Raw genomic sequence first — 26,551 nt, forward strand, 5'->3', positions numbered from 1 at the left:
GACTGGCAGCTCCGACTGAGCCAATGTTGCGGGAGATTGTCTTTTTTGAGACTTATCCTTTTTTGAAGAAGGAGACAAAAAAGAGGAAAAAGAACTATTAATGGCTTCCTCAAAAGAAGGCTTTAAGAGCCCTTTTAGAATCAACTTGTTTCTCCTTTCCTGAAGAACTCTTGCACTAAAAGAATGACAAAAGATGCAGTCTTCTTGGCGATGAGTGGCACCAAGGCAATAAATACAAATAACGTCCATCCATGGTGGACATTTTTTGCAAGCACTTTTGACATTTCTTAAAGCCCGAAGGCTTGTGTTCTCTCTCTTTTTGGTCTTTGGACATTTTCAAGATAAGACCCTAAAGGCGACAGCAAAAACAACAAGAAAGTTTTTTTAGCTAAGACTAATATGCTAAAGCTACACCAAAAGGTTACTACAGGACAACACAAGGAGCGAAAACCAGGGGAACAAAAAATAGAACCTCTAACTCAAACGGTTCTATTTTCCAGACAAAAAATACAGTACAAGCCCTCTAACTTAAACGAGCTATAAAGAGACTAATAAAAACCACTACAGAGAATACCAAAGGGGCCTAGAAAGCCACAGCAAAAGCCGTGCTAAAGGGGAAAAATCGATCACTATTTAACAAAAAGCAGCAAGGAGAGTGAACGAGTTAAATCTAATATGACTACAAGCAAAATATATGTAAATATAACAAGTTTAGATAAAGGTAATAGAAAACATATTTCACAACTTAGTCACGGCCAAGATGAGCACATCCAACCTCGTAAAGCGGCAAATGAGATCTGGGGAATTGCACGACCCAAACTAAGGAAGAAGGAAACTAAACATCTACCCACATTTTTTCTGGTGCGCAGAGTTTAATGCAAGCATACACAAACAACACATACACACACTAAACAAGTCGTCATATAAACACTTTCACAATCTTCTGCCATGGCAAGGTTGAACAGAGGCACTAATATTTTTCTGCTTTAGTGATTCTTAAAACCCCACAGGTCCAAGTTTCACATTCGATCATTAACAAAATAATTCACTTTCCACAAAATAATAAATAAATAACCGAGAGCCTGCCTATCTCACATATTTAACAGGGCTTTAGAAATTCCTTACCTGCCTGTAATTTTCAGTCTTGCAGATGACACAATCGGTAGTAGTAACTGGTATACCACTTTCACTCCCCTCCCTGTTTACACTAAAATTTCCCAAAAGTCAATTATCTCTGGATTTCCAAGGGAAAGTTCACAGGAGTGCTTTTAGAATATACATTGGCCGTTTTAATGTTTAAAATGTGTTTTTTGAAAATGAAACTTGTATTGCTTGGTAACGCTTGACTCCCAAGGTTCAGTAACAAGGAAATTATGCAAGTGGTGGCTCTGATTGCAGGAATCCGATTGGCTGCCACCACTTGCTTGAGCAAATACTTTGAAAGGAGATTTTTTTCCTAAAGGTTTAATGTGACTAGCATGGAAAAACATGCTGAATCGTAACTATATTGGGTAAACCAGTTCAGTTATGATTTCAGCGTGTTTTACACTAAGTTGATCTACAAACCTACACTACAATTTCATGCGTCTGTGGAAAGCACTCGGGGTAACTGCTCACAATTCCTGTCATCTCATAGCGCGGTCAAGTTGTAAGCACAGAGGCACTAAGAGATGGTAGTCGGGGTTAATGAGTTAAGTACCTCGTTGGGGATCTTTTCAGTCCTACTGTTAATTCTTAGTCTGTTCATGTCATCTGGGAAGGGTAAGTGTAGTCGGCAGATTCCCAATCCCCACAAAGACACCTACGATCAGTGCCTCTCTTGTTTAGGTAAGGAACACGACCACGAGAACTGCGAGATTTGCAAATAATTTGTCCCCAAGATCTTGCATTGCCGCTTACAGGCTTTACGCTTTTTCCTAGAAAATCAACATTTAAAACAATTAGCGTTAGGGATGGAGGCCACAGTCGCTGCCCAGTCTGAACCACCCAAGAAGAGGGTCAAGATCTTCCGGTCTACTTCTGCTGCACCTCTTCCAGCCGTTCCTCAGTCTGTAGCTGACTATTCTGCTACCACCAGTGTGGATAAAGCTGGTACCGCTGAGGAAGCCGTACAATCTCGAGTGGACATCACGTCCATAGAGGCTATACCGGCATTTACTTTGCTGGGGGGAACCAGCATTCACTCTGGGTTCTTCAGATTCTACTACCGCCATCCCTATGCTTGACCCGAGGCTTTATCCCAGTTGGATGCCTGCAAGGCCTCAGAAGAACAAAAAGAAAAAGCATGTATCTCCTGTTGCTGAAACCATGCCCGATTGGCAGGCCTTCAGTCAGAATTTGTCTAATGCCTTCATGGCCCTTAGGCCTGCTGCCTTAGAAACCCCTGGCACTGCTCCTCCCCTCCTAAGTCTTAGACCTCTCATTCCTGAAAGGAGGATAGAACAACTACAGAGGAGGAGGAACTGATTCCTCAGAGTATTCCCTCTCTTACTCCTCAGATCTCTTCCCCCAGGATATGGATCTCCAGAGGAAGGCTCTATTGAACCTGACTCCCCTGTAGAGTATTTAACCTTTGGAGAAACTATCAGTAAGATGAAAGACCACTTCTAAGTGGGAATCCTTGGGTATGACTGAAGTACAAAAGAGGGTTTACGACCTGATATAAATGGACTTACCCAGTCCGTCTGCTATCCATCCTATTCAGCCAGCCTTCCTGGATGCTTTTGCTTCTTCTTTCATCAACCCCCACCCCCATGGAGACCAGATAGACTCTACAACATCCCCGAGACAGAAACATTTTTAATTGTGCCCTCCAGCTGATCCAGCCACTATCTCCATCTCTCCTGATGGGGCTTGCAAGCTTCTTCCTACCACTACCATCCTCCCAGCTAACAAGGACAGCAAAACCATGGAGAGGTTAGGAAAGAAAACTTACACATCTGCTACCCTGTCATTCAGAGCTACTAACTGTCAAACTCGCATCACAAAATACTCCTTGTCTCTGTTGGACAAGGCCACTAAGGAATTAGCTGACATTCCTGATTGTGCAGTCAAAGCTTTCTTGACTTACCTGCTAGCCCTCACCTTGCAGGTGAATAGACATGCATTAAGATGCAGTTATGATGCAGCTAGGTCAGCTGCATCAGCCTTTGCACTAAGATGATACTCATGGCTATGTCTACAGCCTCTCCTGATGACTTCAGGGCCTAACTTATTGATGCACCTTTGGATCACTCTGCCCTGTTTGGTGAAAAAGTGGCAGACCTGTTTAAATCCCTACAACAAAAAGGAAATGAATTACAGGATCTAAAACACCTCCTGGTCTTGCCCATCCCCAGGTTCCAGAGGAACTACCTGGCTAAGACCCAGTTTATCAGGAAGGCCTCTAGACCTTCAGCCCCAAGGTCTAGAAGACCCCCTAGAAGACAACCCCCTCCAGCTAGAGCTTCTCCTTCCTCCAGCCAAAGGCATTCCTTTCCAGTGAGGGCAGGTAGTGTCTGACTGCCTGCCAAGCTTTCAACCCACCCCCATCCCTTCCCCTGTCTCTTTCACTGTCTCTCTGCATGGTCTCTCATTACTTCAGACAAGTGGGTTCTGTCCATCATACAAAACTGTTACTTTATGCCCTGGATCACACCACCGTCAAGGCTAGGCATACCCCAGCCACCCACCAGTCAATTACCCCTACTTCAACAGATTCTGCAAACCTTTCTAATACAAGGCACTTTAGAACCAGTACATACAGAATCAAAAAGAAAAGGATTCTACTCCAGACTCTTTTTGGTTCCCAGAAAGGAAGGACCATGGAGGCCTATTCTAGACCTCTTATACCTCAACCCCATCTTAAAAGTTCCTACCTTCAAGATGCTCACTCTCCCTACCCTTTCTCCCTTCTACTTCCTCAGGGATTCATGGCAACCCTGGACATAAAGGATGTCTACCTTCACGTACCCATAAACCCACTTTCAGGAAATACCTCAGATTTCTGACAGGCTCATCCTATTTTCAGTTATGTGTATAGGTTCATAGGTTAGTACTAAGCTAACTGCCCTTGCGAGCCATTTTAAGTCTAGCCAATTGTCCCTTGTGAGACTCAAACCCTGCACCTTATGTTTGCAAGGCAAACACCTTAACCATTAGGCCACCCTCCCAACCCTAAATCTGGTCCACAGGTGGGGTGTACCAGAAATAGACCTGTTTGCCTTGCCCCATGGGCTTTCTACTGCTCCCAGGGTATTTACAAAATGTCTGGCTCCAGTCATCTCTTAATGCAGGATGAAGGGGATTAAGATATTCTCCTGTCTAGATTACCTGCTAATCCAGGCAGAAGACTCTACATCTTCACACACAGACCCTTATGCTCCTCCTGCAGGCCCTAGGATTTCTAATAAACTTGCCAAAATCCCATCTGAAGCCAGCACAGGATATTGTCTTCCTGGGATGCAGAATCCGGTCAGACCGTATGAAGGCCTTCCTACCACCAGAAAAGGTGGTGTCCCTGACACCACCTACTCAGAGCCCACCAATCCTCAGTGCTGACAACAAGACAGTTTCTGAGACTTCTGGATTACATGGCAGCCACCATCCCCATGTTGCCCCTAGCGAGAATGCACATGAGGAAACTACAGTGGTATCTATGATCAGTGTGGACTCAGAACTCCCACCCTCTAAAGTTCAGGGTCCCCCTCCTCCTCTGTTTAAAACAGGAATTGAGATGGTGGGTAGCCCAGAACCCAGGCCTCCCCCTACAAACTCCCAATCTCTCCCAGATTATGCGCACAGATGCCTCAGATCTGGGGTGGGGAGCAACTCTAGGGCAGAGAAAAGTGCAAGGTTTGTGGACAGAGACACACAAACTAGACCACATAAACCTCAGAGAAATGAGAGCAATTCTCCTTGCCCTACAAGCCTTCTTACCCTATCTAGACTGGGGCCCTCTCAAGATATTCATGGAGAACACAATGGTCCTGTGGTATCTTAACAAACAAGGAGGGATGAAGTCATACCTTCTATGCAGACTAGCTCTGCAGGTGTGGAAGCTAGCCACCTCACAGGGAATTACCCTACAGGCAGCCTACATCCCATCCCAGCACAACTCCCAGGCATATCTTCTAAGCAGAAGCATCTCAGAAAACCATGAATGGATGCTTCAGAGAGATGTCTTCCTAAATCTGGTCCACAGGTGGGGTATACCAGAAATAGACCTGTTTGCCTCCTTTATAAACAGGCAACTTCCTGGGTACTGCACCAGGACACACAAACCCAAGGCACTGGCTTCAGATGCCTTCTCGATGACCTGGAAGGAGAAATTTCTGTATGCATTCCCACCCTTCCCCTTAATACAAAAAGTGCTGCTGAAAATTCAGCAGGACTCTCAAGAATTTTTGCTGGTGACCCCCTACAGGCCAAACAGCACTGATTCCCCCTTCTCAATTTGTCCAAGGGCAGTCTCCACAATCCCCCCCCCCCCACATCAGTGGGCCTGCTTACACAGCACAAGGGTACTCAAATACACCCACAGTGGCAATCCCTGCACCTTACCCTGTGGCTGATAGTATTCTGATCCCATTCAGACACCTGTAGAACGAGGACATGCTCACTGTCCTGCAGGAGGCCAGGAAACCCAACACAAGGAAAGCATATCTTTCTAAGTGGAATAGGTTTTCTATCTGGTGTCAGAAAAGACAGTTGGACCCGCTGGAAAAGCAATATTCCTCTAACCCTGTCTTAGCTGTATGAACTAATGCAGACAGAGCGGTCATACTCCTCTGAAAGCACATTTGACTTCTATCTCTGCCTGCCTCTGGATCCACCCCTTGCATCCAGACTCCCTGTTAAACTGTTCCTCAAAGGTGTACTACACTTAAGACCACCCAGGAAACCATCTCCTCCCCCGAGACCTTAACTATGTATTATAAAAACTGACACTAGCCCCCTTTGAGCCAGCAGATGAAGCTCCTGTAAAATTCTGCATGTGGAAAACTGTTTTATTGGTAGCTCTGACCTCTGCCAGAAGGGTCTCAGAGTTGCAAGCTCTTATGGCCACACCTCTATTTTTAGTCTTCCACTTGGACAGGGTGACTGTCAGGACTTAACCCCTCATTCACCCCTAAAGTAGTGAATGACCTATCCCTGAACCAGGCCCATCCCCCTGCCCACCTTCTTCCCCAACCCTCAGGGGCATAGTGAGAGAGTACTTCATTCCCTAGACGTCCACAGGAACTGAGATTTTCTTAAAACCAAACCTTTTAGGAAATCTGACTGTCTACTTCCACCCTAGAGACCTGGGGAAGAAAAAGCTGTAAGCAAACAGGCCATTTCCTTCTGCTACATGTATCATGGAAAGACCTTGCAGGGCAATGTCAAAAACCTCTCCACCAGAGCCATGGCCTCCTCTGGAGCCTTTTTTAAGGGGCAAGACACAAACTATATACTTGAGGCAGCTACTTGGTCCTCAGTGCACACCTTCACCAAACACTACAAACTGGACCACATCTCCACAGCCAGAGCAGGATTTGCCAGGGCTATCCTTCATGGGTTCCTGGTAACATCTAGACCACCTCCCAATCCTCAATAAGCTTTGGCACTCACCCATATGTAGAATACTACAACACTGGAATAGAAGTACATAGGAAAGTTGTGTAAAATCTTACCATAACCATAGATGTCCTTCTCTTCCATGTTGCAGTATTCCTTCCTTCCCCTCTTGTCAGACTGCACTTGCTCTCCTGGGTGACACTGGACAAGCTATGCCCTTATAGGACTGGCTCCGACTGGGGCTTTCATATGTACTGAGGGCTGGTGCATGCAGATGTCACTTTTATGGCCCACACACCTGCTGCCACTTCAGATGTCTGACGCACCTAGAGTGACTGAAAATCTTTGGAAACCTGGCTGAATGAACTGGAGATATGGGTAAACCCATATGTAGAATACTGCAAAATGGAAGAGGGGGACATCTATGGTTATGGTAAGATTTTAGACAACTTTGCTATGTTCGACGTCAGTGTTGCAGTACTGTTCCTTGGGTTTTTCTGTCATGCCAAAGCCTGTGACCAGCCAGATTTCCAGCATCTCTTCATTCCTAGCTAATGAATGTCCTGCAGACATTTTGATGTCAGAGGGGGATGTCCACTGTCATCTTAAGTTCTGTCTAGCCATGCAGTTTAATGCACTTCTACATTTACCAGAAGCTTCTGTCCCGAAGGCTTTTGTTTTTTCTTCAAATTCTGCAAACTAATTTCAGTTGTGCCCCACTGGGGAATTTTTCTGATTAATATTCAAAAAGTTAACTGCTTGAAGCATAGGGAAGCAAATCCAGCATAGACTTTCATTAATTTTGTCTGTTCAGGGAATCAGCCTGCAGTTTCAATTGTCAGGATTGTGCTAGATTTAGAGCAAAGCCCTGTAAGCTTAAGACCAAAATCCTCGCTGCTCAAACTGAGTCCTCAGACCCTGTTCCTGCAACTACCCTGCCACCTTCTGCATCTACCAGTGCTGTACCTCCCCCTGTCAGGTACCAGTTATGACTCAGATACCACTCTTTCATCTGCTCCCCCCCCCCCCCCCGAGGATTTATCTTTCGGGAAATACTCTTCATACATTTTTTTTGAATGGGAAAGCAAGGAATCTCATTACAAGCCCATTAAACAGCTTCTAAGCTTACCATCCCCTGACCACTAGCTATACTACCAGTCCATGTAATATTAGATGTCTTCAAAGACACCCAGACTTATTCCCCCACCCCAGAGAAGGAAGCCAGATTTTAAAGTGCTTGACACACACTAACATCTCTAGGAGAACCCACAAGCTGATCCATCTGTGGTCCCTACTAATCCACTAAGGGTGTACTTAAGCCTGCTGTTAGACACCACCTTCCTAATGACATGGAAGGTAGACTACTAGACAGGTTTGGAAAAGACTTGTGTATCTGCCGTCTCTGAAGGCCACTTATTTTCCCAGACGTTCTTCATGTTTCACTGTTGCAATCATTACATTTGGGTTATCCCTGCCAGGGTAGCCCTCAGCCGGCCCGAATACCAGAGGCCTAGTATTTTTGTGTCAGTTGCTGTCACTTCAAGACTGACGTCAGGTCATCAGTAGTATAAAGTAAGGCACCCCACACCATTACATCAATCTTTTTTGCTGCGGAGCCCAAACCAGAAGCAGTTTGCACGAGTGCCGGTCAGTCGCTACCTCAGTTTCGTCTTCCGAATTGAAGTTGAAGTCTTCTGAAGCTAAATACCCTGTTGGGGATCCTTTTTTCTTGCACCAACTGATGTCAGAAAAAGCTAACAATTGTCTCACCTGTGGAAAGCAAATAACACACTGAGACTTTAATTCTTACTGTGTCACTTGTTTAGGCCCAGACCTCGACATCCCCCACTGTCACTTTTGTGCTTTGTTCAACACCAGAACTATACATCGTTGGGCCCTTATTGTAGCCAGATATTTTTACTTACAGTCCTCGAATTCCGATATGGCTTCGGTAAGCCATCCAACAGCAGATCTTCCAAAAAATGTAAGGATAAAGACAGAGACAGACCGCACAGGTCCAAACCTACCAATGACGCTTCCGTTAAGCTAGTCATCGGTTCTCTGGTCTTCAGTGAGGCACTTTCGCAGCCCCTGATGCCCGCTTCTGTGGATTCACAGGCAGCTACTGATACCCTTTCGGAGACTGGTGTGCCGCAAAACTCTTTGACTAAGGATCCTGTGGTTGTCTCTCCCTTGGATGGGTCCAGAGCCACTGAGCAGGCAACGGCTTCTGAGGAAGTACTTTGCAGTACTGATTCTCGACACAAACTGCTGACTTCTTTCGCATCTACCATTCTTTCGAAAACTACCAAGTTTCTAAGGCCCAGCATACAAACCACACCCAAGAAACAAACAACCCAATCTCAGGCACCTGTTTATTTGCCTCAGTCTCAAATGCTTAAAATGGCAGAAGACCTTATCATACTGATCAGGGGAAGCCAAGCTATCCCTTCCAAAAGAAAGAGAGATCTGTCCCCAGTAGTTTTGTCTGAACAGGAGTCTGATGACTCTGATGCATCTGAATATGAAGACATTGCAACCCCTCTCTGCTTATGAGGATTTTGATGCAGAGGACTCCATTCCTTCAGCCCCCCCCCGAGGATTTTTCCTTTGGGGAAACCCTTCATATCTGTTAGAAAAATATGTATTTGAATATGTGTGAAATACTAGTTTAAAAACAAAGTAGTATGTAATGCATTTTATTCTATTAATCATATAACAGAAAGGATTAATTCATGTGTAAATGTAAGTAGTTTTGAAACTGCAGTGTGGCTTGAAGCAAACTGACCTCCGACCCTGGCAGTTGCTAGCTTAGCAAGTTTTAACGTTTATGCTTTTCACAAGTGATTATCTGCTGGGTCAGGAAATTAAATATGTAAAATAATGAAATCTTCTGCTCTTTCCTGCTGGGATAATTTGGCCTTGTATATGTGTTACTAAGATAGCATGCAGCTGGTGGAAAATTGTTACAGTGAACAAAGATGTGTATTAAAAGATTAAATCCACTATTGTATTCAAACTGATGTAAAACCTTGAAGAAGTAACTTTACAGAAAGACATTGTCTGACCAGGTGGATAGCAAGGCCGTATTGTTACCAGAGGAAAACTTTTTTAAAATATACAGCAGTTTTTATAAATAGAGGACTGTAAGCTAAAGTGATGTAGATGCCCTGTGACATACCACATCAGTAAGGTGGGCACAACTTGAATGTAAAGATTATAAAATCCATGTACTTCCTGATTCATGTTAGACAAAATTCTGTACTTGTACGTTTTTTGCCTCCTGGTGTACACTAGTAAACTTTTTAACCTGAACCTCCTGTGTATTAAATTCTTAATTTTATTTAACAATATCTTAAGGGAACATTTTCAATGTGAATGTCAGGACTACCCTCAGTCTAAAAAGAGACTCAGGGAATTCTTAGATCTTCCACAGCGCAGACCCCTGGCCATTCCCCCAGTCCTGGATGTTGTGGATGATGTTTTCCTGGAATCCAGTTTGACTCCTGACACCCTCCATCCTGCACCCAGAAAACCTGACCGGTATTGAGTCCCTGACTCTCACAAATTTATTTTTAAAAATCCTACTGCTGACCCTGAGGTCATTTCTCATGGGCCTAAAGGAATTAAAGCAACCTCTGCTAAGAATCCCACCCCCTCAGATAGGAATTCCCAAGCAGTAGACAGATAGGGTAAAAAAGTATACACCTCTGCTACTCTTGCTATCAGAGCACTAAATTGCCAGTTCCATATGCTAAAATTTCAGCAACATACCACGGAACTCCTCAAACAAAACATTTCTTCCTTTCCTGCTTGTGCATAATCTAAATGGTTACAAGAGTTAATGCATTCTGCAAGTCAAGTAACTAAACACACCTTGCACTGTGGTTTTGACGCCCTAGAAGCTTCTTGCAAGGCAGCAGTCACCGGTTCGGTACTTAGAAGGCATGCATGGCTTAAGGAACAGCCCTTGCCAGACCATGTTAAATCTAAATTGTTGGATGCCCCCTTGCACAAAGACAACTTATTTGGCACTAAGGGAGAAGAGGTCTTAAAAAAGATGGAAGGAAAAGCTAAATCTATGCAAACAGTTAAGGATTTCTTACAGGTCCAGCCACCCAGGTTCAGCAGGCATTGTCCCTCCAAGCACTGGTCTTTTCCTGCTCCCACCAGGTCAGTTTAGCCTAGACCCTGTGGAAGCAGACCCCCCAGACAGCAGCCACAGGGAATGCAGAGATCAAAACAGTGAAATTCCTCCACTTCAAAACCAAGGAGTTCTAAGCCACCCCCTCATGGTAAGAACTCACAATGACTCTCCTCCCCACCCCCTCCCTCTGCCCACCTTCACTTACCCCTAGGAGGAAAACTCCCCTTTCACACAAGCACCTGGGCCACCATTACCAGCAACCACTGGGTCCTCAACATAATGTCCCAGGGATACAAATTTTCTTTCCACACCCTTCCAACTCCAAAAGGGTTCACAGATCTACATCCAAACCAATGGGCAGAGGAACAAAAGCAAGTCCTTTCTCTGCTCTCTATGAGGGCAATAGAGCACGTTCCTGCAGAACAGAAAGGCCAAAGTCTCTACTCCAGACTGTTTCTGGTACCCAGAAAAGAGGGCACCTGGTGCCCCATTCTCGATCTATCCATTCTAAACACCTTCCTGGTGATACCAAAATTCAAAATGCTCACCCTCCAGCAACTGCTCCCCATGCTCTTCAAGGATGCTTGGCTAGCCACCCTAGATGTAAAAGAGGCCTACCTCCACATTCCTATCAGGGAATTATGCAGGAAATATCTACGTTTCAGGGCAGGATCTCTGCACTTTCAGTTCTCTGCACTTCCCTTTGGCTTATCTTCTGCTCCCAGAGTTTTCACAAAATGTCTTGCTCCAGCCATTGCCTTTTGCAGACAAAGGAATATCCAGATTTACCCATATGTAGACAACTGCCTAATTCAGGCAGACAGGAAAAGCTGCTCAAGCACCTGGCCTTTGTAAAGTAATCCAAACTAGTACCCACCCAAAGGATTATATTCCTGGGAGCAGGCCTGGCCACATCATCTCAGATGGCATTCCTTACACCAGAGAAGCAGACTTAACCCAACAGCCTACGTCTCTCAACTAGCCACCCAGACCCCAGTTATCTGCAAGGAAAATGCTGCAAGCTCTGGGGTTCATGGCATCTTGCATTCTACTCATTCCATATGCCAGACTGCATATGAGAAACCTTCAGTGGTACCTAAAAAGCCTTTGATGTCAACACTGTCAAGACCTGGAAACTTATACCCATGATACCTTGCCCCAGAAAAGATTTTCTTTGATGGGCAGCAGCATGCTCCCACAACAAAGGACTACCTTTCTCACCACCCCCTGCCACCCAGACCCTCACCACCCGTGCCACCCAGACCCTCACCACAGATGCATCAGACTATGCCTGGGGTGCACACCTGGATGGCAGGTGCATACAGGGCCAATGGAGCCCACAACAAATCCATCTGCACATCAACCAAAAAGAGATGTTAGCTGTACAGCACGCATTGACAGCTTTCAAGCCCCTTCTCTCCCCAGGGGCTCTCCTGATCAAAACAAGACACCACTGTGATGTGGTATATCAGCAAGCAGAGACGGACTCACTTCTATACTCTATGCAGGCTGGCCATGACCCTTTGGCCCACAGCCTCAGCCATCCAATTCCACCTGTTAGCACAATTCCTGCCAAGTTCTGTAAACTCTCTGGCAGACCACTTAAGCAGAAATCTTCTGGACCCACACGAGTGGCAGCTAGACAAAAGAACCTTCACCCTAATAACTCAGAAATGGGGCACCCTGAAGGTCAACCTCTTTGCCTCCCACACCCAACCATCAGCTCAGCAAGTTCTGCACCAGGGAGCATCACTGTATGGCTTGGAAAGTGGAAGCCCTGTCCTTCCTCTGGGTCAATCTATCGGTCTGTGCCTTTCCTCCACTACCTCTCACCTCCAGGGTACTGCTCAAAATAAGGGAGGAAAAACCAAGGACAATTCTTATTGCTTCAGACTGGCCTCACTAACACTGGTACCCACTGCTGCGCATCACTGCCACCGTGACATCTCACTCAGACCCCAACCATCCTGACCCAGAGGGAAGGAGAATTCATGCATCCCCAATTGCAGACCCTCAATTTGGCAGCTTGGCTTATTCCCTAACCACCGATCAATCTGCCAACCTCAGTAAACAGGTTCTAGATGTTCTACATGAGGCCAGACGCCCTAGCACTAGAAAGTCTTATGCTAACAAATGGAAAAGGTTCTACACCTGGACTCAGGCGAAGGGAGCCAATACTGCACAGCCCTTCCTCCCTCATCGTGGATTACCTAGCTGACCTACTACACAGTGGTCTCTCTCTCTCCTATTAAAATTCATGCCTCTGCTGTCTCTGCTCATTTCCCCACTGAGCAGCTCCTTTTCTCACACCCTCTGATCAAACAATTCCTATGAGGGGCTAGCAACTTGAGGCCACCCAGAAGAGCACCTACACTAGCTTGGGACCTTAACTTTGTGTTGGAAAAGCTCACCCTGCCCCCTTCGAACCAGCATCTTCAGCAGAGTTAAAATTTCTCTCCTGGAAGACGGCTTTCCTTCTGGCCATCTCTTCAGCCAGAAGGGTCTCCGAGCTACAAGCACTCATGGCTGTGGAGCTCTTCGTCTTCCATGCTGACAGGGTTTCCCTCAGAACTAACCCAATCCTTCATGCCCAAAGTGGTGTCCAGTGTGGCTCTCAACCAAATCCATTAATTTGCCCACTTTTTTCCCTAACCCACAGAACAAGGGGGAAAGGATCCTGCACTCTAGATGTGCACAGACAGCTCAGATTCTATCTAGACAGGACTAAATCCTTCAGAAAGTCTGATCAATTGCTTGTTATCTTTGCTGCAGGGGCAGAGGGCAAAGCCATCTCCCAACAATTTCCAAATGGATAGCACACTGCATCCATTTCTGCTACAAGCAACACGGAAAGCCTCCCCCTAAGGGAGCCAGGACTCACTCCACCAGAGCAGCCTCCACCTCTTTCCTCAGAGGAGTCCCCACCAGGGACATCCTGGAGGCTGCCACCTGGACATCATTTCACACTTTCACCAAACATTACCACCTGCCTATCTTCTCTAAATCTATGGCAGGGTTTGCCTCTGCAGTCTTGCAGGGCATCCTAGCTAGCCTCTAGTCTCCTTGACTGCCTCCACCCTTTTCCTCAGGTTTGGGAATCAACCCAAATGTGATGACTGCAACAGTGAAACACGAAGCACATAGTACAGTTGTGTACACTTACCATAAATGTAGATGTTAGAGTGCATTCACTGTTGCATTCCTGGTTTCTCTCCCTCCATCCCCCTCTTCTTTCTTCTCTCTCCTTACAAGGGGCATTTTGCTATTTACTTTCTACTGGTGGGGTTCTTCCACCAGAACCTGGCCCCTACTTGGGGGCTCCTGACAGGGCAAGAAAAACTGATGTAATGGCGTCAGCTGCCTTACTTTATGCCACTGACGACCTGATGTCAGTCCTGAAGTGACAGCAACCGATGCAGAAATACTAAGCCTCTGGTGTTCAGGCCGGCCTAGGGCTACCCTGGCAGGGATAACCCAAATGTGATGACTGCAATAGTGAATACACTCGAACGTCTACATTTATGGTAAGTGTACACAACTGTACTTTTCATGTTAAGTACTTGGTCTTGGCAGGAACAAATCATTACAAAAGCTGAGAGTCTTGCACATAATGTGTTACTAAGAGACCTAGAGGTCACAGCTAGAGCAGTACTCCAGATTTCCAGGCATTTTGTGAAGTGTGGTTATGACGCTTTATTTCAAGGTATGCTTGGCTGAGGACACAGCCACTTTCTGACCAAAGTAAGGCCAAACTTTTGGATGCTTCTTTGGATAAACATTCCTGTTTGGGCCTCCTGCAGAGAATGTCTTCAAAAAATTAGATAAAAAAGGGAAGCAAAAACTGAATTTCTCTAACCCCAAGATTTAATAGAAATTAACCTTCTAAGGTTTGGCCTTTGACTCTTGGGCAAGGCCTAGACTGTCCAGGAAATGGCAACCTGACCAAATTCCCTAGACCAGGAGGGTTCAGAGATTGTCACCTAATAGAGCAGGTGTGGCTATGCTCATCTCTCCCCTGTTCACCCACACCTCTCCAGCAATACCTTTTCCATCCCACTAGTAGGATCACTCCCCTTCTAAACTAGTGGAAACATCACCTTGGATCAGCGGGTGCTAAACATAGAGAATGGTTACCTCATTAATGTCACAGAAAGGCCTCCCTTACTCCCTTAGGGTACCAAAGCCTGTAAAAGACTAAGAAGCTCCCCTCCTACCATCTTGCAGGAACTTTTAGAAACAGGGATCCATTCAGCCGGTCTCTGTTGTGAAGAGACAACAAGGTTCTACTCCAGGAATTTTCTATTCCCATGAGAAGAATCAAATTTAAGGCCAGTTTTAGACCTCAGAGTTGAACAAATTCCTGGTCATTCCCAAATTAAAAATGCTCACTCTTCAAAAACTGCTGCCCGTGATTCTTCAGGAGCTTACATGAGCTACAGTAGACATATCTTCATGTGCCTATAGCAAAAGAACACAAAGGTACCTTTGGTTTTTGGCACCAGGTTCACATTACTAATTCTATACTTTTTAGCATTTGGTTTATTCACTGCACCCAAGCTTTTCGCCAAATGTCCAGCTGTGGTCCCAGCGCATTGCAGAATGAGACAATTGACTCATCCAGGGAAAAACATCCTGGAACTACAAATAGCCTTACAGGCTACAGTTAACCTCTTTCAGAGGGTAGGGCGCACACTGTTTCTCAAAGTTGCAACTTTAGCTCCAGCCAAGAATTCTTTCTGGGTGCAGTGATGCTGTGTACAACAGAATGCCTCTTTACCCTAAGGCAAGGTATCCTTCCTGATAAAACTATCTTTTCACCTTACTGCAAGAGAATGTCTAATGACCTGCATTCTTATGATTCCTTTGACAAAATTTCATGAAAAAGCTTCAATGGTTCCTGAAAAACCCTTGAGGGCAGCACTTCTAACCCCTGGCAACACTGCTGTGTCTCTCCTGTCATGCTTGAAAAGAGAATTACTTTGTGGATAGACACCATCTAGTTGGATTCAGGTGCAAACTTCTCTCTTCCAGGGACAGACAAGACCATAGCCGGACTGTTCCAAAGTATCATAGGAAGTGTGCTTAAGGGGCCAGGCTCAGAGCAAAGAAAACTTCATAAAGCAAGAGGAGTTGCCAACACTTTTTCTAGCAGTGAAAGCCTTTCATAGCAACCTATTGCCAGGAACACTGCATATTTGGATAGAATGCCATTGTCCTGTGGTACTTAAGGGGGAACTCATTCCTACCCCCTTTGCAGTCTTGTAATAAAGATTTAGCTCTTGGCACAGCAATTACAATCCACTCTAGTATCCTGCATCCTGGGTCTGAGCAGCATCTTAGAGTCTTTGGGCAGGGACATGCTGGACCTCAGTGAATGGATGCTAAAAAGGGAACCTTACATGGACCTCGTCAATCAATGGGGATTCTCTGTATAGACCTTTTTGGCTCTCACTAGAATAGAAAGCTTCAAAGGTTCTGTTCAAGGGCCCAGCAGATACTGAAAGTAGACACTTTCCCCTTCAAATGGACAGGGCTTTCTTTATGCCTTAGCCACCATTTCTCCTAATTCCCAGGTTACTGAACAAGGTGAGATCAGACAGGTTGAGCATGATACCCATAGCCTCCTTCTGGCCATCAGACAGGTTGAGCATGATAGCCTCCTTCTGGCCAAGGCAACATTGGATGTTCTTCGTGTTTCACTGTTGCAGTCATTACATTTGGGTTATCCTGCTGGCAGGTTGCCCTCAGCCGGCCTGAATTCCAAAGTCTTGGGTCCTGCTTCGGTTGCTGTCGCCTCTTCCCTGACGTCAGGTCGCCAGGGGTATAAAAGATGCAGCCGACTCCATTTTATTTAGTCTTTCTTGCCATGCGGTGCCCGAAGCAGAAGCAGTTCGCAAGTGCCGGTCGGCTGACTTCTGAGATTTTCGTGTTCGAGTTTCAGATCCGAAGTCTTCATTTAAAGCTAAGTACTCCATTGGGGAAACTTTTTTCTTGCTTCAGACAGATGTCAGAAAAAGTTAATAATTTTATATCTTGTGGGAAGCAAATACCTCATAAGGACTTTCATTCTTACTGTATTCCTTGCCTAGGCCCTGACTACGACGTTGCTAGTTGTCGGTTTTGTGCTAGATTTAACAAATGCACTATTAAGCGTTGGTACGATTTTGCATTAAGCTATTTTGGACGAAGATTTAATTATACAATGTCGTCAGATAGACATCCGACTACCGAAGTTCATAAAAAACGCAAAGAAAAAGAAAAGGACAGGCAACAGAGGTCTAAAACCGATGACGAAGCTTCTCCTAAGCAAGTCGCCAGTTCTCCGGTTCTCAGTGAGGCGCTTTCGCAGTCCCTGACGCCCACTACTTTAGAGTCGCAAGCCGCTACCGACTCCCACGTGGAGCCGGCCAGGCCGCTGGAAACTCAAGGTATTGGAGCCTCGGAAACTATTCCCTCAGATGGGTCCGGAGCCGCTGAGCAGGCATCGGCTTCTGAGGGTGTATTCAGACCTAAACAATTATATATAAAACCTACTTCAAAGACAAAGGGCAGGATTCATGAAGCCTCCGTGTAAGAGTTACAAGGCTTACACGGAGGCTGCAGTTAAACGCTGTGACGTCAGCATGTCATGCATATGCATGAGAGCATGCTGAATCACACCTAAGGCTAACACGGTCTGTGGAAGACAGCAGGGACGTGTCCGTAGGCCGAGCCCTGCACACGGACACGCCCCCAGAAGAGTAAAAGTCCCGAAAGTAAACCCCCATGACAGAGTCCGTGTAAATGTGAATAAACACAACACAACACATGCCCCCACAGACTACGAACATAAAATGTAGAAATGAACATCTTATATATTTTTTTTAAATTGTAAAGATGTTTGCTCGTGAGTGCGCTCGTTTGTGCGGGCGTGCCCGTAGCTTAGCCACAGTTAGCAGTCAGTGGAAAAGTATATAAGAACTAAGTATGCAAAGTAAGCTAAAAAGCAATAGCGTAGTGGTAGAGACGTCGGCTGAAGAGCAGGCAGTCATGGCTCGAGCCCCCTCAACATCAATTTTTATTTTTAGTGAAATAAGCACGAAACAAGTCCCTGAGATATATGTACACATATAAAATTATATTTTATGTAAAATGTAATGAAATGGGCCATGTATTTTGAAGAAATGTGAGATAAAAAAAAAATGTCAGATGTGCCTATAGCTGAGCTACACTCTAACAAGCTGAGTATATCTGCCCGTAGGTGAGCAGTGGTTTAACAGGTGTAAAATGAGTGCTCGGGGTTGAGCAGCGGTTTAACACGCTGAAACTGTGTGCCCGTAGCTGAGCTGAGCGTAATATGCATGCTGACAGCCAAATGACGCGTAAACCAGTGTAACCCGTTTGCACGGAGCTGCGCACTGCGCCAACAAGCTAACCGGCGGGCAACGTTGAGCAAGCTATATCAAAACTGCCTTTACACAGACACACCTCCTAGCCTGTGTAGACAGTCATAAAATATAAAAAGCAATGGACAGGTTCAAACCCAGGATACCATGCACCATAGTCAAAGTACTGAACCACTAAGCCATGACAGTTGCACTTAGAAATGCAGTAATAGCATATATATAGGAATGAATAGAAAGAGGAGTATGACAAAGCAGGTTTTGTGAAGCTTATACATTTCCAAAATGGCGAATCACAGATAAGTGTGGGAAAAACGGCATGTATAAGCCCCATAGGCGGGAATACACAGCATAACCGATTGTAGAACCGACTTGCAGCCAGAATGTCAGGTGTAGGTGAGGGTAGTTGCTTCCGAGCACAGAGGTGGGGCATTGAGGAGACCAAATATATGGTTTGGCTCCTCATCCATAATCATGAGGCCCAACTCATGCAGGGCCAGGTCCTGTGGGGAACATATAGGGCTGAGGCGTGGGACCGGCTGGCTCATGATCTCACCAGTGCCACAGGAATACCAAGGACTGATGAGCAGGTCCGTCACCACCATGCGGACCTGAAGAGATGGAAGCAGGACCAACTGAACCGTTGGATCCAGGAGGCCTGGCAAATGCCCAACGCCCCACTACCGAGTAAGTTACATGTAATTATTTATGTAAGAAATTAACCTAGCTGATATTATGGAGATGTGTATTCCAATATTACTTTATTTATATTACAGCTGCAGGTGTCCGTTCTGCAAACCATCGAGCCTATGGCGATAGGCTGTGCCACCAGGCAGGTCAGTAATTCTCTCCCTGTAACTGTAAATAAATATATAAGTATGACAGTTAACAAAAGAGTGCAGTGTAGTCACTAATTAATAAAATGTGCAAGTAACAGTGTAAGAGGGTTTGCAAGTATAGTCTGATTACAAAAGTGTGATGCAGCCTGTAATCCAAACATAAAAATTAAACAAGTCTGAAATAAAGATGTCCCACCTGTAATATAATAGTACATAACCTGCAGCAGGCTGAAAAGTACAGCTGCAGAAGCTGAGTAAAACACGTGTGAAATATATCCCTGTTGAAATACAGAAACATGACAGAAGTGAGACTGTTGGAAAGGATTGTTATAACTACAGGTAAAACATGTCAGTAAAGCCTAGAATTAAGTACCATCCTGAATTGTAAAAATAAAACAAGTGAGAGAGTGTGAGAAAGAGTTATGAATCCACCAATAAATCCACCAATAAAGTAGTAATAACTCCTGAATAAAGTATACTGCAGTCAGTACAGAATGAAATGAATGTGACAGGCAGAACCAAACAGTAACATGTGTTGAAAACGGTACCGCAGCTGGAATGTGTGTCCCAAAATCTGGATATGTTGCTCTCAGTCTGCAATATGCAGATAGTATGGTTGTCTGAAATACCAAACATCCACAGTTGTCTATAGCTATATATAGTTTGCATGTTCTCCCTGTGTTCGCGTGGGTTTCCTCCGGGTACTCCGGTTTCCTCCCACATTCCAAAAACATGCATCTGGAGCATTCCTCCCCGGGCCTCCGCTGAAAACAGGCTCTGTTGAACCTAGTCGGACTATCCCGGTCAACAAATGTTAAATAAATAAAAAATAAAGCAAATGTAGCAGGATGAAGTAGCTGAACAGAGCCAGATATGAATGTGTATGAATAAAAATGAAAATGTATATTGATGTAGCAGTAACATTCCTATCACCAACCTGAAGTAGTTATCACATAGGAAACTGTAGGCAGAACTGTAGTGTGTATATATCTGCAGCTATTAGAAATGTACAGCATATGTATTGGTATTTGAAGTTGTTAATAAAATTTTCTACACCCTACCCTATAACCACATATAATCCATTCCACGTGAAATTGGTATGTGCAATCACAATTAATACCCCTGGACATTTGTCCTGTTGGTTCATACATATTTGCATGTACGTTGATGCATGTGCCCTGTTCATACATCCAAACCTGATGGCCTGTTGCCATCAATCAACCCTGCATGTTGTTCGATTGTGTATTGCTGTTCAAATTATGCATGTGTTATGCTGTTCAATGGTTTGAATATATGGGTGTTTGGTTAATGGGAATACTAATGCATGCTGTAATTGTGAATGGTATTGTACGTTACTAACCCAAACTGTCATAACATAATGCAAAACATAGGACGACAGGGAAGGCGGGTTCCAGCGGACCCACCTCTCCCTCCTCAGCTGGCGAGTGCACCTGGCAGTAGTGCCCAGGCCGGACCCTCCTCCGGTGGCCCTGTGCCACCTGCGGGTGGAAGCACTGCAGGGGATGGGGCTCGTCCCCCCTCTGCAAGCGTGGCCAGAGGAGAACATCCACTCACCCTCTGTAGTGTCCGGACTGTGGTGCGTAGGGAGATCCGGGACGCTGTTCTTGGGCCCCTATGCCAGCTTGAGGCACGGGTGGCACAACTAACGGGCGTGCCTGCTGCCCGGCCTACACAGCCCCCAGCACAGCCCCGTCCTGGGGAGTGAAGGCACAGTGGCAACTGCCCATAGGTGGGGATCTCAGTTCCACTGTTGCCATCTGTGGGCTCATGGGCTCGAGATATCCAAACATCCGTCCCCGTCAATTGTGTAACCCCCCCCACATGTGTCATACACCGCCCCTGTATGCGTCTTGTTTGTCTTGTCTGTTAACCTACCCAACCTACCTCCCCAGCTATACCGACTTCCTGTACCTGACATACCACTCTCACCTGAAAAAAAAAAAAAGGGGCACTCTGTACCCACAAAAAAAATACACCCCATACATAGCTACCCATTTTGCACACATGTCTGCTGGACATGTAAACTGTCAATTACAATTGGCTGTACAACAAGTATTATTGTTGTCCTTACACCTCTCTCAGGGGTGGAAGGTTTCAAATGTCACACCAAATTACAAACATATGCACAGCTGTTGCTGATGAAGAAATGGGCAGCTATGGGCCTTACCTACATCCCTCCTGCAAAACCCGAGATTGTTTCCCTACTGTCTTACCCTCTTTGTGACCCCTTTTTCACCACTTTCCCGTCTCCGCATTTTCATTTCTTTCAAAGAAATTAGCGCGGGTGTGCGCAAGAGTAAGCACTTTGAAGCAGTTGTAATTGGGTGTGCGCGGAGCTGAACGCCAGTGTGCATGCGTGAGCTCCGTGCAAACCAGCGCTAACCCGGTTACAACTGCTTAAAAGTGCCTTAGTCACTCTGAATGACAAGGCCTGTAGTCTGCTCAAAAGCAAAATAAAATCCCACTGTCAGTCCCGAACCCAGGACCTTGGAATCAGTAGTCTGCATGACTTACCACTAAGCCATGACTGCTATATAAGAACATTGTGCTACAATAAATATATCATGCAATAGTAGGAATGGATGTAAAGGGAATATAGGATGTGTAGTACACAAAGCATGTCATGTATATTTACTGTCAAATGTAGTGGATTACTGTAATAGTAGTGTGTGAACAGAAACAGCCATGCTACTTGGTAGCTAGTAGGTAATAATGTCACTGTAGCACCTTGCAAACCACACACATACTCACAGCAGGATAATCACTGCCCATACCCCACAACCTCTTACAGCAACACATCCGGACTAAGTAATAAAAAATGTGGAGCAAAGGCCCAAAAACAGGGACACATTTCAAATATTGCTCCAACAAACCTAGACAGTTGAAAGAGTAACATGTTTTGCATTATGTTGGATGTTTGGAAGGGTATGAAGTCTGAAACTGAAATGTTTGTCACTATAGTCTGACTTGAGCCCTGAGTGATGTGCCAGAAAAAGCTGTTTATGAGATATGGACCAAAATATGAGGCAAAAATGTGGACATCCTGCAAATATCTGTACACTTGAGAGGTCTGACACTGCCATATTTGAATAGTTAAGAGCCTAGACATAGCAACAGTGACTGAGTTACAGGGATGCCCCACAGACTCCCTGTGAAATGTACAAACAGTAGGCAGAAAGGTGTTACAACACATGCAATGGTAACTATGAAGTACTGAAAGTGTGCACCACTTGCACATCGGAAATAGTGTAGTAATACATATGCTCATGCTAACCCACAGTCACAACTGCAGAATACCAGACAATTTAATGGGTGTACCCCACTGATATGTACCATTCCATGAGGCAGATAAAAGATGCAACTGAGAGTCTCTGGGGCCTGCTCAGCAGCATACTCAAATACCCTAATAGATGTCAAGGCCCACACCATGGCCAGACCACACTGCATGCAGTAACACCCTAGCAGATATAGCAAGCATTCCAAGGTGTGAATGTACATGGAAAATAGGAAAGTCACAGCAACACACTACAGTCAAGACACCTAGCAGGCATACAAGTAGTGAATGTAAAGGGCAAATATTGAAGCCATAGCAACAAAGTGCAAGAGCCACTGCTATATACCAGTTACACCACATGTCCCACAGGAAAGCATACACACCCACATTAACAGTAGTAGTAGTCTTAGGTGTCAGTGTACATACACACTTAGTACAGGAAACTGGAGAAATGTTAATCTACAACACAGCCAGAAATATGAGAGATACTAACCTTTACACTCACAGAACAGTGTCCACAGCATACCAGCATGGTCCCTGCCCTTAAACTCTGAAAGGGCTATGCCTATCTCACATACCTTTTTATAGCACTGTCCTGAAATCACAGTGAGAACTGCAATCAGTACACAACTGGCTGCATGCAATTAGCAAATGCTGGCTAACAATTGGTGCAGAGGCCATCACATGGACATATGCAGATACCTACAAAAGCATGCTGTACTCCCAGTCCACACATGCAATACTTTCATTGCACCCTCTGGAGGTAGGGAGAGAGAGAAAAAAAAAACATACACAAACAAAAACACTCAACAAAACCTACTAGAAAGCTGACATCTGTCAACTGGTGCAGCAGCAGGACACCAATCCAAAAGGCAATGCAAGCAGCTGTGACAAACACAGGTAATGTAAAGTAATACTTTAAAAGTGTACATAATGTGAACCCTCTATGTGTGTCATTGGTCTGTATCTATATGTATATGAAGATGTGCATAGGGCAGGGGACATACAGCAACTATCAGTGAAGGCTGTACATACATATGTATGTGAGGGCATCTATGTGCACATATCAATGTAGGTTGAATGTAGGTTGTAGTGCAATGTACAAAGTAGGTTTCACAGTTATGTATGTTTAGCAGTATGTTAGTGTGTGTATACAGTTTTGTAAACAAACATGTTGATATACCTATCTATCATATGGATACGTATGTATGTCAATATATATATATATATATATATATATATATATATATATATATAATATGCATATATGTATACATAGATAGAGAGGGATGTAGGAATACATAGACAGATGTAGATAGATAGAACATGTAGAAACATATATATATAATACACACATACAGATATAGATATATGTAGATACATATACATAGACAGACAGATCTGACTATCTACAGATATGACTGTATATGACGATCTCACACTCCCCCTGTCCCACCCCCTCTGTCACTCTCACCCCCTCTCTGTCCCACTCCCCACCCCCTCTCCATATCTATAGCAATACATGTACATCGATATATATATGTGTATATGTATACAGACATATATATATATATATATATATATATATATATATATATATATATATATATATACATATATATATATATATATATATATATATAGACATATATATATATATATATATATATATATATATATATATAGAGAGAGAGAGAGAGAGAGATGTATATATATTCTGAGTGAGGCACATGTGTACAGATGTATTGCAACAGGTGCCTGGTGACAAAGGCATGGAGTGAACACCAGTGTTGAAACTGGAGTACCATACCCATTTCAAATCACCTACACCAGTAACCACCAGATATGTGATTAATTGCCCACCACTGCATGTGTCAGGGGTGAACAGGGTCATAAATGTGTACAATAGTCCCCCCAATGATGGTCACAGTGGCACACTATTCCTGGAATACTGTACATGGTATGTGTCAGCAGACATGGTGTGTCAGCTATGGACATGTAGGTCAGTGTACCCCTCCACACCACACAATGGCTGCCACGGTATGTACCTCACAAGACAGCTGCAGATATGGAGAAGGACACAGTGACATGTATGACACTGCGACAATGCACTCAAACACATTACCAGTGCACAGTGACTGACAACACCACATACTACCCACATAGAGGTTACCACTCCTGGATTTACAAACTTAAGTCACACCCATGACAGATGTCCAACAACCATAGTAACAACTGACACCATCCACAACCTAAATGACCGCTGTGTGTCGTCCTTGACACCACAGTAGAGAGCACATGGCGGAGGTATAGGTTCCTACCCACAGATAAGACATACCCTGCAATAAACCACACAGCGTTAAGAAGCAAGACTCCCCATGAGTACATGTCACACATACCCCTGCTGAATGTTAGTCAGATAGGTAATATGCCATATGATTCACCCTGTGTAACTGTTTGACAGGAGCAGGTACCATCACATCACATGTGTCACAATGGTCAGGGTAGCAGAACAGTATGCTGCTGTAGTCCCAGGGGCAATAGCATATTGTATTGTATTGTATTGTGTTGTGTTGTGTTGTATTGTATTGGTATGTAGAGGTGCCTTCTTTGTGGAGTGGAACCACTGCTGCTGTACGCCATTGTACAGGTACATATCCTGTAGTCAGGCTAGTGTTACATAGCACTTCTATATGTGTGTTTAGCTCCTCTTGGAGTTCATGTAGCATGCAACCGGGGATACCATCAGGTCCCATTGATGCTGTGTATTTTGCTTTTCTGAGGGCGGCTCTCACCTGGACATCTGTGATGACAGAGAGGTTACATTCAGCTGGGATAAGTATGTCTTCATTTGGGGGAGAGGGAGGGGGAAAATTGCACTGAACCTGTCTGCCACATTGTTGCCAATATCTGTGGGTTCAGTGAATTTTTTGTTGTGTACTAACTATGAGCATATTGGAGGGTTTCTGACCAGGTTTCCAACATAACTGAAGAAGGCATTGTGGTTATCTGTAGTGTCCCTGGTGATTTCCCTCTCACAGTTGCCCATGGATGTTTGTATGAGAGAACATAGCTCTTTACTAGTGCTGATCAGACATGCCTTCCCTTTATGGAATTATGCTCTGTCTTGCAGTAGCTTCCATCTTTTGTTATACAATCTGTCTATGGCTGGGGTCCACCAGACAGGATGCTTTCCCTTTGTGGAGAGTGTCTTGGTCTTATATGGGATTGCATGATCCATGTCCATAGAAATCATTTGTGAAGGAGTCAGCATTGTGGGTTGTGGCTTCCACTGGCCCAGTGGGCTTAAAGGATACCATCTCAGTCTTACGAAGTGTAAAGTTTGCGTTTGAAATGTTATTCACTGTAGTCATTTGTGCTGGTGGTGAAGGTGGGATATGTATATCCAGGGCAATTAGTTTGTGGTCAGATCACAGTAGTTGATGATGTACCCCATACAGTACCTCGATACAAACCCCCAGAGTGAGGGAGTGCTTTGGACCTGAATCAGTGTACTGACTGCTGGGGTTTGGTAGTATGTTGTATGAAGTGTGCCAGGTACTGTTGCACAGTTGTTGGCTGAGCACTGATACCTGGCCATTTACATGTGTATCCACCAATAGACAGACAGATGCTATATATGCGAGATATGTTGTATCACAACAGTCGAGTAGCATGTGTGCCAAATTCTGCTGACATATTTTGCTGATATCATTTTATTTCTTTTTTCAGGACCATGGCTCACCAGCGCAATCCAGCATACACTGCAGCTGAGGATGAGGAAATACACCAGAGCCTGGTGCAGGATTATGCAATACTCTTTTCCCGCACCAGCCAAAATCAGCAGGAGAGGGCTGCACTGTGGCAAGACCTGGTCCATCGGGTAAATGACATAGGCACTCATAATAGGACATATGAGTAGGTACGACATCACTGCAGTGATTTAATCAGAAATGTCCATCAGCGTGCGTCGGATATCCACAGGCAACAGGTTGCCACAGGTGGTGGTGTGGCTACACATCCCCCACTCACCAGACTGGAGGGACTACTCATAAGTGTTGTGGCTCCAGCCCACCAACAACGACAGCAGCAGACCTCCATTATGATGGAGGCTGGAGCCACACAGCACCATGACTACGAGCGTGCAGGTAATATGCCATATGTATAGTTGACTGTTGTGTACACTGGTAGTTAATGCATGTGTGAGGTGTGTCCTTGGTTTGTAGCTGTCATCACAGTATTTAATGTGCAAGTGTGATATTCTCAGTATCAGCAGCTGACCTGTGAAAGGCAACTGTTGTACTACTGACTTGTATCATACTCAGTAACAATGGCACAGTTGTGCCCACTG

Source organism: Protopterus annectens, chromosome 17.part0 (genome assembly GCF_019279795.1).
Source record: "Protopterus annectens isolate FY-2018-M chromosome 17.part0, PAN1.0, whole genome shotgun sequence".
Classification (NCBI taxonomy): Eukaryota; Metazoa; Chordata; order Ceratodontiformes; family Protopteridae; genus Protopterus; species Protopterus annectens.